Raw genomic sequence first — 13808 nt, 5'->3', positions numbered from 1 at the left:
TCTTAAGCCTGGCGGAAATCTCAGGAAGCAGGTTGCTGACAAACTTATCGACAAACACTGGGCCAGAACCTGGGGTCCGGGGATCTTAACCCTCTATGGGCCCGATGTAGGAGCCCTAATACCGGTCGGAAACGGCCGATTTCGGCCGTTTGCGACCGGTATTAGGGTTTTCTAATGTAGGAGCATGCTTCACAGAATCGGTATTTTACCGAATCTGTATTTACAGATTCGGTAAAATTACCGAATCGGTAAATACAGACTCGGTAAAAATACCGATTCTGTAAAAGCACATGTAGGTAGCACATCTTTGAGTGCCGCAGGCCTTTCAGATTTGGTATTTTACCACCCAATCCAATTGGGTGGTAAAATACCGAATCCAGGTGTGCATGCACATCTGTGCATGCACACCTATGCCATGTGACAGACAGACATGCCCTTAGGGCATGTCTGTGTGCCACATGGCACACATGCCTGTATTTGGGGTGCTAGAGGGTGTCAAAGTGACACCCCCTGCACCCTTGCAGGAATCAGTAATTACCGAATCGGTAAATACCAATTCGGTATTCACCATTGATTCCTATGGGCTTCAAGGCCCAGAGGAATCAATGGGGGATACCGATTCTGTATTTACCGAATCGGTAAATACCGAATCTTACAGATTCGGTATTTACCGATTCTGAAATACCTACATGTGCCCCCTTCTATTTTACCACTTCTTAAATACCGAATCGGTAAAATTCGGTATTTTAGAAGTGGTAAAATAGAATTACCTACATATAGCCCTATGTCCCTTGTATCCTGTCTAAAAACGGGTAAAGAAGTCAGCCACATTCCCATCTTTTCGCTGCCTATATGCGTTTATTTTATCCCAGTTAATGACAGTTTCCGGTAAAAGTGTTTTCATAAACGTCATTATTTTACCGAGCAAAGTCAGGATGGCAGCTTCTGTTTTAGTCCCCACTACCTTTGCTTCTTCCATAGCCTCTAGGTCAGCCCATTTACCTCCCAACCCCACTTCATGGTCAGTATGTTGAATTCTGTCCCAAATTTCAGTGGGGACCACTGTACCAAAAAGTAAATCTATATCCTCAAGAACAAGAGTACCTGCAGATATAATCTGATCTAATTCTCTGTAAAAGGCAGCCGGATTCCCCCGGGGATCTGGTAATTGTCCTTTTAACTGCATTACTTTGGACCTTTTCCAAGGAACATGAACCCAAAGCCTGCGCCAATGTGCCTCAACAGCCCCTCGGCCACTATTTTGGGCATCGGTAAGTGTGTTAACAAAGACAGGGGCCGCCTCTCTCATTGGCATAGCTGTTTCTAGAGGGTTGTTGGGAAAAGCGGTCAAGTTCAAGTTCAAGTTCAGGCATTTATAAAGCGCACTACTCACCCAGAGGGTCTCAAGGCGCTATAACGATAAGCCATTAAAGCAGACATAGTGCCAAACATCCCTCTCCCTGAACATCGCCTCTTTTTATTTGCGACCTAAGGTCCATTAATCGGGTGGGTATCTGCATAAGCGCATTCTCAAATCTTTGCATGACCAGGGTACACATGTATTCAGCCCAGGTGGTCTGCTCCATAATCGTCCACTGGGAAAAGGAGGACCATATTTCTTTAAAGGCATAAATATTTCCGTTATTTATCCAACATTCACACTGTTGCTTCTGTAGGTCATTTTCTCGAAAGGACGAAAAGCTGACTGCAGAGCGCAAGGAGGCCAGTCGGGGGGAATTCAACAATTTATATAAATCCTGCTTAACTGTAGACCACGGGGAAGCAAGAAAAGGGAGTGTAGGGGTAATGCCGCAGGGGTTGAGCGGATGTAAACTTGTTGTCATTCCCGCAGCGAGGACAGGGTTAGCGGGCGTGTTCTGTGTCATAGGAAAAATCGGGAGGGTTGGTGTGACAGGGGGAACAGTAAGAGGGGCAGTGGGGGCAGGAGTGGGCGGTGGGACATGCGGGGTGTGAGGCGTCACTGCAGGGTACATCGGGGCATATGCAGGAGGGTTTTCTAGCATGGAATCAAGCAAGGAATCACCTTCTTCTCCCCCTTCCATATGGCCCCTTCCTTTCTCCTCACGAGCTGGATAACATTTTTGTACCAGGGCCCCATTTTTCCTATCGGCTATTTCTACTGACTTTGTCATTTGATTTTGTAAATTTTCTCTGGCGTGGTCGGCCATTGACACACGTTCCTGTTTTCTTTCTTCAGCCTGGTGCTTTCTAGCTCTCTGCTCTATCTCTTTCCTCCAAAATCGAACAGATTCAAACATAGACGGGCAAGTTTTTCTTTTCATTAATTTTTCCTCTAAGTTGGCGAGAACTTGGGAATTAAGGGAGCCATAAAGTGGCCACTGTAATTCCGCATTACTTTGTCTAGTATATTTTACCCAGAATGGGGAAAACATTATGGCAGAAGGGCCATGTTTAACATACATCGTATGGCATGGGGTCCCTTCTGGAGGAAGCAAACAAGCCGCCTCCAGCTGGGAGTCCTGTGTACACATACAACATAATCTCTTGAAATTACTACTGACTGACATGCTTAAAAACAGATAACAGACACCAGCGGGTTTTAAAACTCACCTCGCTTGCTTGGCTTTTGCAAAAGTCAATAACAGCAGAATCATACAGAACAGACACCAGCGGTTTTTTTTTAAATTCACCTTGTTTGCTTGGCTTTGGCAAAAGTCAATAACAGCTTGGCTTTTGCGAAAGTCAATAACAGAATCATACAGACTTGGTGGATGATCAGTCCACCCTTACCGTACAGGGGTAGTTCTCTTCTGCAGACGTAGGGCTGTGTCCTGCTCCAGAAATTATTTGCTAGGGGACTCCAGCGAGAACGCAGTCAAGTGGCCCAGACCGGGTGGGGAGGAACAGCGGGCGAGTCGTTCGGCTTACCGGATTGCAAGAATCCCTCGGGTAGTGTACCTCCGTCGCAGTCTCTCCGTGCACCCCCTCGACATCCACCGGGCCTGACCTTCGTGCTCCTGGAGTCCCTGTTCAGGCGCCATTTGAAGAACCGGTTAAACCCACTTACTGGGTCTCGGTGGCGGGGGAACCGCCCAAGTCTTCCATACCTTCCATACTTAGTAAAAGGAGACACAGGAGCCTTCGCCTGCCGGAGGAGCCCAGATCTATTCAATAGCCCGGGCTATGGAACAGAGTCCCAAGCTAATCAGAGACAAGACAGAGGAGGTTGCTACTTCACTCTGTAGCTTACAAGCCTTTTATACTTTTTCATCCCAGTCTGTTGGCTGTTAGTTCTTTGTTTATTCAGGGCAGTGTTTGCAGTTGAACACCAGATCCAGACAACGTTTGTAGATGGTGACCTGGTCAAGGCTTGGTACACAAATCATTGTTCACTCGGCTTTGATCAAGGCTCAGTCTTTTCAAGTCATTGTTCAATTGCCTTGATCAAAGCCCGGTCTTTCAAGTCATTGTGTAATCATCCTGATCAAGGTCCAGCAGTCAGACCATTGTCCAGATAACCTGATAACGGTGTCAAGGATGTTTACCAGGCTGGGAGCAGGAGATGGAAAACAAATTATTTACTCAGGGTGTGAGTGTCTCGTGGCTTTTAGTTGAACTGTAAAGAACAGGGGGGTTGGGCGTGTGACAGTTCCTGGGCAGAAGTGAAGGCTGCAAGATGGTTTTTGTCATGTCAGTTAGAATTTTTTCAGGCATCAGCAGAAATGACCAGGTGGGTCGTGTGGAAGTGTTTGACACGAGATGGCAATGAAAAAGCAATGGAGTCCCGGTCCAAATGATGCCGATCAGAAGAACACTTTTCCTCACCCGGATGAGAATTTCTCATACACCAGGTCCGGATCCCCAGACTGTGATCCCTAATGTACTGCCTCATTTAGTGCTTCCATCAGCTTGGGGTCCTCTATCTTGCACAATGCTAATGGGGAAGGGTCCCCGTCAGCCCCACCCCCCAATGGACATCACGACCCATTGTAGCGCAGGTTGTGTTATGGTAGTACACAATTGTGTCGTGCTATGGTAGATTATTTCCACATATTAGATAGGCAGATGCTGTGCTTGCCCACTTCTGGCCGGTTTTCGTTAGCATCTGTGAAGTAAAGCGTTTCTGAGACTGAACTCCTGCCTGTGAAGATAACATACAGTGCGTTGAAGACAAGCATCTGTCTCGAGCAGAGCTGGATGGCCTATTACAATGAACTTGTGTGTGCTTCTCTGTGATCGTGCGAAGGAAGGTCTGCAAGGATGAACATGCGTGCATAGAAGCGAACGTTGTGCATCTCTGATGATGAACTGGTGTGTCTACAAAGGTGAATATACGAGAGAAAAACTGTAGGTGTGTGGTAGCAAACACTGTGCATGTGATGATTATATACTACGACAACAGGGATGAATTTGTGCACTTGTATTAATTACTTATTGTGTCTGTTAGGATGCACGTGTGTATCTATGGATGCACATACTGGCCTGTGAGGATGCACTTGTGTGTCTGTGAGGATGCACTTGCATGTGTGTGAGGATGCACTTGTGTGTCTGTGAAGATTAACTGATTTGCTTGGGATGAGGAATCTACAGCATCTGTGTTGTGTTAGTAAGGATGTGTTTACTATTTCGTAAAGATGAACTCATCTATGAGACGAAAGTGTGTGTGTGTGTGTCAATTACATTTTCTGTTGGTGAGAAGAACCAGTGTGTGACTGAGTGAACTTGTCTGATCGCTACAATGTTTTTTTTTATTACTGACAGACACGTTTTCTGTCTGCGGGATGAATTTCTGTGACTGAATAAAAAGAGGTCGTTGAAGTGCACCATGTGCCCTCCTCCTCCCTCATTTGACTGTTCCCTGCCCTGCAGTGAGTGCCACCCTCACATCAGGCAGATAGTGCACTTCTCGGCACATCAGTGAATGGCGGCCCTCGTATCCAACAGATTGCGCACGTGCCCCTACACTGTAGTGAGCGTCCTGTCCAAAAGTGCACACTTTACCCAATGTTACAATGCACATTACCCACATTTCAAGTAAACTATTATCCCGCCCCACCATACAGTCCACCCCACTCTCTTATCATATTTTTCCAGTTCTGTCTTGTTACCACTGTCTGCACAAATTATGTTTGTTCTTTTTATTTTTCAAGATTCCTTGGGCCTCATTTATGAAAAGTGATGCATCGCTGCGTGAAAACAGCGATGCGTCACTTTTCATTGTGCCCTCCTTGCGACACCAATGATGCGTCATATTTACAGTATGACGCATCATGGCGCAAGGAGTTACAGATACGTCAGTATTTCTGACGTATCTGTATGGCGCAAAACTGACGCATTGCTGGAGTGTGTCACAAAAGTGACGCAACTCCAGCAATGTGTCCTTTCACATAGGGCAAACACTATGTGAAAGGGCCTGCGTCAGTCTTACACCAGCTGTGAGGCAGACATAAGACATTGACGCATTTGCGTCCTAGAAGTGGTGCAGTGAAATCTTATAGATTTCACTGCGTCACTTCTTTCACCCTTTCTTGCGTCAGAACGCCCCCCTGCATACATTATACCTGGCGCAGGTATAATGTAGCGTAGGAGTTTACAAAGTGACACATCTACAGAGATGCGTGTCTTTGTAAATATGGTGCAACAAGGCACATTTTTTACGCTGCTGGTGCGTCACAAAAAGTGACGCACCAGCAGCATAAAAGTGACGCACAGCCTCATAAATGAGGCCCCTTGTCTTTCCTGCCGTGTTATTCCCCATGTTCTTTTTTTTTTTCTTTTGCTATTTTACTGCCTCTTGTGCATTAGTTGCAGAGGGCGTCCAGACACTTTGATAAGGCAGCTGGGCATTATTTGTGTTGGCTACGGGAAGGGTAGAGGTTTCCAGCTTTACTGTAGAACCAAGGGCAGCAGCTCGTGTGTTGTGCAGTAGAGCTTAGAATGTGCAGTTTTACAGTAGGGCGCAGCTTGTTGAACACCGTCGGACAGTGCTTAATTTGTAAAAACAACAACGGCCAGGGCCCTCATCAGGAGGCCACTGCAGATTGCACCACCTATTGCCCCTGCCAGCGCTGCCAATAAAAGCACCAGCACAACTGTGTGAAGAGCACTGCTGTTTGTGCGTTTTATTACCAACTCTTGTTTCTTCCATTGAGATTAAATACTGCCAGTGCACGGGTCCCTTCATTTTGTGACAAACAATGTCTGCTTTATGGTGAAGTTGCTGTCTGTTCACTATTCTGAGGTGCCTTCATCTGCGCCAGTTAGGGTGTTTTCTCTTTGACCTGAAAATATCTGACGCGCCCTTTCTGTTGGTATAGTTTAAGCTATTAGTATTGTAAATAACAATGCCTTGTTTTATGTTTTAAAACCCAAAACATAAACAAAAGGCATTGTCATTACAATGCCAATAGCTCTAAATCGCGTGAGTGCGAGACCTATTGCATTGCAAATGCTTGTTGCAAGGTGCCATAAGTAACTTAAGTGTTGTGTGCACTGCATCACCAAATACGATGCAGTGCGCGCAACGAATTTCGTTTTATTTATTTATATGTTTACTCACCTGTTAAAGTCCGTAATCCATACATTACTACCCCCCACCCTGCCCCTCCCCCTCCCCACGTCACCGCCCTGCAGTTACACCTACTACGGGCCGTGGCTGCTTAAATACATTCTACTGAAGAACCTCCGACATCTGGAAAGCGTGGGGTCTGGGACATAATATACCACGTCAGCCACCCCCTCCTTCACACCCCCACCCCAAACCCCTCTCCCCTTGTGACGGCCCTCCATGGCTGACCTGCCCACACCCGAGCTTGTGTCAAAATCTGAAGCCTTGGGCAGCAGGAGGCACCAAGGTCTGGTCGTCAACCACTGGAAAAATCAAAAAAAGTGTTTTCAAAAGCCAGTATCAGTTTATCCAGAATCATCATATACGAGCAGGACATCTCCCATAATACGGTGCTTTTGTATACTGGCAAGCGCTGGTCTAGAAACAACATTTCCCACAATGCAGACAGCGGTGGCCGGCACAGGTAAGAAAAGTGGGCGGGGCAGGGCACGACAGGGGTGGGGAAATCGACAGACGATGTAATAGGTATTATTTATTCATTTAATTATACCTATTACGTCGTCTGTCGATGCGGCCCACCGCGTTTACCTGTGCCTCCCGCCGCTAAATGCAGACTTCCTTGAAGACATGGAATATTCACATTGGGCCTCATTTATGAAAAGTGTTGCATCGTTGATTGAAAACAGCAATGCAACATTTTTCATTGCGCCCTCCTTGCAACACCTTGGATGCGCCATATTTACAGTACGGCGTACCATGTCGCAAGGAATGACCAGATGACTTATCTAGTTGCGCAGTAATGACGCATTGCTGGAGTGTGTCGCAAAACAGACGCAACTCCAGCAATGGGTCATTACACATGGGCGAGTCCCTTGTAAAAGGGCCTGCGGCAGTCCTTATGCCTGCTGTGAAGCAGGCGTAAGGATTTGAAGCCGTGAGATTGAAGAAGTGGTGCAGTGAAATCTCAAAGATTTCACTGCACCAATTCTACAAGCCTTTTTTACGGGAGAAGGCCCCCCCTGCATACATTCTACCTGACACAGGTATAATGTGGCACAAGGCTTTACAAAGTGACACATCTGCCTAGATGCGTTACTTTGTAAATATGGCGCAGTGTGGCCACATTTGTTACGCCGCAGCAGCATCACAAAAACAACGGCATAAGCCCTTCATAAATAATGGCCTTTCTTTTTTGCAGTTTTATAGCGCAAACTCTACCCGCAGGAATCGGGGCACTTTTTTCACGAGCACCAGTTGCATTACAGACAGACACATTAATTTTTAAGCTCAGAGAGATTAAGACCAGGGCTTTAAGTGGGCCGGGTCTCACCAGTGCTGAGCACCGGCAATTTTTTGAAGGGGGCCTCAAAACGGGGCTCTATCGGGCTCTGTGTTGTGCCCTGGCACAGGTGGTCAATTTTTTTCTGGTCTGCAGTGACTGCAGGCACATCAAAGTGCACGTGCTCACACTGCTCACTTCTTACTATTGGAGAAATTACGGCAGGTTGTCATGCCAGATGAGCGTTGATGGGGAAGGGAAATCTTTTAAAGAGAGTCATTTTCTCTCTGGATTTCCATTCTCTTTTTTGAATCTCAGGAGCAGCAACATAGTCGTGGTGTCACCTGGGCTTTAAGTGGAAGCTGTTTCAATAATATATACCAGCAATAGTTGCTGCTTATTTATCTTATGCAACTAACAAACATTGACAAAGCCAATTGTGCTGACTTAATGTAAGTATGATGTTACTTGTTGTATCATATATCTGGATGCAATGACAAAAACAGCAAAATACAAGGCGGGCGGTACACTATGCTAAGCACAGATTTGTCGCTTATGTTTTTTTAAGCCACGCCCTTAAATACATTGGCCACGCCCCTTTGAGAGACCCGCCAGTTTTTTGATCCCACTTAAAGCCCTGATTAAGACCCTTATTTAAGAAGGGCTCACACCTCCGTTGCGTTACTTTTTGTGTAGGCGTTCCACTGTTAAAAAGGCTTGTAGAAGTGGCGCAGTGAAATCTACTGCGCCACTTCTATAGGTTCACTGCGTCAAACCCTTACGCCTGCTTCACAGCAGGCATAAGGACCGATGCAGGCCTTTTTTCATCGGACTCGCCCATGTGTAATGACACATTGCTGGAGTTGCGTCTGTTTTGCGACACACTCCAGCAAATGAGGCCCTAAGTGACATGTCCAGAATCACAGGATGTTGAGAGTCATGCCAAGACGAGAACCCCGGGGGCTTATTTACAAGTCCCTTGTGAAAAGCAACGCACCGACAGCGCAAGGGGCTTGTAAATAAGCCCCCCCCCCCCCCCCGGTTCTTTAACTATACAGTTGGCTGTTACGCCTCATCCTCATCATGCTCTTCTGTTTCCCTGATGCTGTAATCACGCAGAACGAAACTGAAGTTTCTGTGGTGCGTAGGTCAGGACCTTGTTTTCCCATAAACTAGACTGTCAGCGATAGGCTGAGGCAGAAACCAAAACCAATCAAAAACAGACACGCGCCAGTTCCTGCCTCTACGATAAAAGACAGGTGTTCATAGGTGGCTCCTTAAAAGTGAGTGAATTTGGAGCAGGTGTTAAAAAGGCGTGTGAGGTGTTTCGAGTGTTGCAAAACTACAGATAGAAAGCAAAGAATAAAATTCGGGATGCTTCTCCATAAAACGTAGTTTTGAACAAACACTCTTCTACCAGGCTTGTTACTGCTTCAAGACCGGATGCTGAATTATGGCTGTCCTACAGGTTTCAGCCTAGTTTCCCCTCTTACATACTCAAGTGGTCTCCAGCTTTACCACACACCAATCCGTGCTATGGTACCCCAATACCTGTAAAGCCCTTGGAAGGGTTGGGGCCCCCTTGGCCTTCACCAGGTGTCAAGATGGACCTGGTAACAGACCTGGGGCGCTCAGGGCATGTTTCCTCTATTTGAGGCCACATTTCCGCCCGCCCCTGGGATAATGCCGGATGCCAGACCCTGCACTCCCACGGGAAATGCCTCCAGCTGGAGGGCTGCAGACCCGTGCAGAGAGAGCGGGACGGAGATACTGGGATCGTCGGCCATCTGCGCCAGCTCTGGGCCGCTTTCCAAGCCCCACCCCACCATCTGGGACCTGCTCCACCCACAGGCCTCCTCGCGAGGAGGCAGGCAGGATAACAACATGACACCAGCTGTTTGGCAGGCTCGCCTGGCCCTGCCAACCCTTTCAGAAGAGCACATCTGTAAATAGCCCTGCCTGGAGAGGCCCAGTCTGAAGCCCTGGACACTGGTTCTGGAGATCGAGTCTTTTTAGGTCTGGCTGGTTAATGCAACTGTTGCCATACCTTATGTGGTCAACCTAAAAGAGACCTTTCAGCAGTGCTACAGAGAGGGGCGTTTGCTCCGCCCACATGTTGATGGGCAGGAATTGGAAAGCAAGTTTGGATTGGGCAGAAGTTGTGTTCTGCAGCAGAAAACGTGCTCACTCTCCAAGACGAGCTCTAATAATTTGTTTATTAAGCTGTCTGAGCCAGATCTCTTTGTCAACTCCAGCTATTGGGTTACAACAGGGCTTGATCTTTCCGTTTAACAGTGTTAAACGTAAAGAAGAAACTATAGGAAATATATATCATTGCAGAGGGGTGTGTTAAATTAACACATGCCCCTGCAATGATATATATTTCCTTATGTAGGAAATATATATCACTGCAGGGCATGTGGTAAACGTTATTTACTTACTTTAATTAGATTATTCATCTCAGATAACAGCAGCACAGATGGGAGAAGGGCAGTCAGTAGGAATATGGTGCTGTACTGTAGTTCCAGCCACTCCCCCTGTCCTCTTCAATCATCAAATTCAGAGACCCCTTAACATGACACTCCTTCAGGGAACAGTGTTTTTTCTTTCAAATTTTATTGGTTGGAGAGTCTTCTCTTTAACCTCCTCAGCGCCCCAAAAGCGAATTTAACTATTAATGTTAACTTATCATTTAATGTTTTTAAATTACACTACTAACATTATATTAAAAGTACTTCAAATCTTAAAACCTCCTTAATGCCATTTAACTCTACAATTCTGTGAAACTTAAAAACCTTTGATGACCCTTAATGCTACACATCCCTGAATTCTAAAAATCCCTTACAAGCCTGTAATGCTATCTTTTTATGAACTCTGAAAACGTCTTACAAACCATAACACTACTCAACTGTACACCCTAAAAAATGTTCTCTATACAATAAAAACTCCTTATTACAATACAACTATATCCTTCCATGAACCCTAACCCCCCCTGCTATCCTTTGATGCAAACGTTCACTGAACCCTAAAAATTAATACCTAATAATGCTACAAATCCCTAAAAAACCTGTACTACCCATTAACGTTACCTTTCCGGCAACCCTACACACCCTTACAACTGCTTAACACGACCCTTCACTGAACCCTAAAAACAGCTTTGTGCAACTTAATACTACACTTCCATGACCCCTAAAAACCCATTTCCAACTCTGGCTGCCACCCTTCCATAAACCCTACAAACTGTTTAACCACTTGGATGCTAAGGCCCTGGAAAGATTTACTACCAATTTCCATTGAAATCAATGGAAACTCCATGACGAGCTGAGCTCGTCATGAGCGTCGAAGGGGTGTAATACCCCATAATGCTACTTATCCCTGACCCCTAAAACAAGCATTTGCAATGCAATAGGTCTCGCATCAGGAAAGTTTGAGCTATTGGTATTGTAAATGACAAATTTTTTATTTATGTGTTGGTTTTGAAAAGAGCGAAATTAATAGCTTTGTCATTTACAATGCCAATAGTTTTAACTTTCGCAAATGTGACGCCTATAGCATTTATAATGCAATAAGTGTTGTATTTACGTGAATTAGATCTATTGATATTACAAATAACAATGGCTTTTATTTTACTTTTAATAATTAATACTTAAATAAAAGCTATTGTAATTTATAATGGCAATAGCTTAAACTTTTGTAAATAACTTTTGTGAAGATTATGTTTAGTGTATTTTATTGTGACGAAAATACAAGAACCGAAGTAAAATATTAACATCTTTTTGTGACATTTGTAATAAAGCTTGAAACATTGAGAGAACATATTTGAACCAGTTGTTGTTGAATGGTTGCACAGATTGATGCTGTGGTGGCGCTGAGTGATGTTGTGGTGGCGACGAGTGAGGCTGTGGCGTTCAGTGTTGCTGTGCTAGCGCATAGTGATTTTGTGGTGCCCCTGAGGGATGCTGTGGCGGTGCTGAGTGATGCTGTGGTGATGCGATAGATAGATAGAGTGAGTGCGATAGATAGATAGAGTGAGGGCGATAGATAGATAGAGGGAGGGCGATAGATAGAGGGAGGGAGATAGATAGAGTGAGGGCGATAGATAGATAGAGTGAGGGCGATAGATAGATAGAGTGATGGCGATAGAGTGAGCGCGATAGATAGGCAGATAGAGTGAGGGCGATAGATAGACAGATAGAGTGAGGGCGATAGATTAAGTGAGGCCGATAGATAGATAGATAGATAGAGAGATAGATAGAGGGAGGGCGATAGATAAAGGGCGATAGATAGAGGGAGGGCGACAGATAGAGTGAGGGCGACAGATAGATAGAGTGAAGGCGACAGATAGAGTGAGGGCGACAGATAGATAGAGTGAGGGCGACAGATAGATAGAGTGAGGGTGATAGATAGAAAGAGTGAGGGCGATAGATAGATAGAGTGAGGGCGATAGATAGATAGATAGATAGAGTGAGGTGGCCTCGTGGTGGACGTGGTGGTGGATGTGGTGGTGGTGGACGTGGAGGTGGGTGTGGTGGTAGACTTGGTGGTGGTGGAGGATGTGATGGTGCTGGACATGGTGGTGGTGGACGTAGTGGTGGTGGATGTGGTGGTGGTGGACGTGGTGGTGGAGGTGGTGGTGTTGGTGGTTGACATGGTGGTGGTGGTGGTGGTGGACGTGGTGGTGGTGGACGTGGTGGTGGTGGTGGACGTGGTGGTGGTGGATGTGGTGGTGGACGTGGTGGTGGTGGTGGACTTGGTGGTGGATGTGGTGGTGATGGATGTGGTGGTGGTGGTGGTGGACAGGTGGTGGTGGACGTTGTGGTGGTGGACGTGAAGGTGGATGTGGTGGTGGTGGACGTGGTGGTGGTGGACTTGGTGGTGGCGGATGTGGTGGTGGTGGGTGTAGTGGTGGATGTGGTGGTGGACTTGGTGGTGGACGTGGTGGTGGACGTGGTGGTGGTAGTGGATGTGGTGGTGGTGGAGGTAGATGTGGGGGTGGTGGACGTGGTAGTGGCCTCATGGTTGCTGTGGTGGTGGCCGTCATGGTGGACATGGTGGTGGACATGGTGGTGGTGGACATGGTGGTGGATGTGGTGGACATGGTGGTGGTGGACGTGGTGGCGGTGGAGGTGGGTGTGGTGGTGGTGGTGGACGTGGCAGTGGTGGACGAAGTGGTGGTGGATGTGGTGGTGGTGGTGGATGTGGACGTGATGGTGGTGGATGTGGTGGTGGTGGTGGTGCACATGGTGGTGGGTGGACGTGGTGCTGGTGGTGGACATGGTGGTGAGTGGACGTGGTGGTGGTGGAGGTGGGTTTGGTGGTGGACATGGTGGTGGTGGACATGGTGGTGGTGGATGTAGTGGTGGTGGATGTAGTGGTGGTGGTGGGCGTGGTGGTGGTGGAGGTGGTGGTTGTGGATGTGGTGGTGGTGGAGGTGGTGGTTGTGGACGTGGTGGTTGTGGATGTGGTGGTGGTGGATGTGGTGGTGGATTTGGTGGTGGTGGTGGACGTGGTGGTGGACGTGGTGGTGGAGGTGGATGTGGTGGTGATGGATGTGGTGGTGGTGGACGTGGTGGTGGTGGTGGACGGGTGGTGGTGGACATTGTGGTGGTGGACGTGAATGTGGATGTGGTGGACATGGTGGTGGTGGACATGGTGGTGGTGGACGTGGTGGTGGTGGAGGTGGGTGTGGTGGTGGACGTGGTGGTGGTGGACGTAGTGGTGGTGGATGTGGTGGCGGTGGTGGTTGTGGATGTGATGGTGGTGGATGTGGTGGTGGTGGACGTGGTGGTGGTGCACATGGTGGTGGGTGGACGTGGTGGTGGTGGACATGGTGGTGGGTGGACATGGTGGTGGTGGTCTTGGAGGTGGGTTTGGTGGTGGATGTGGTGGCAGTGGACATGGTGGTGGTGGACATGGTGGTGGATGTGGTGGACATGGTGGTGGTGGACGTGGTGGTGGACGTGGTGGCGGTGGAGGTGG

Source organism: Lissotriton helveticus, chromosome 9 (assembly GCF_964261635.1).
Source record: "Lissotriton helveticus chromosome 9, aLisHel1.1, whole genome shotgun sequence".
In the NCBI taxonomy this organism is placed as follows: domain Eukaryota; kingdom Metazoa; phylum Chordata; class Amphibia; order Caudata; family Salamandridae; genus Lissotriton; species Lissotriton helveticus.
This window is presented reverse-complemented; position numbering follows the sequence as displayed.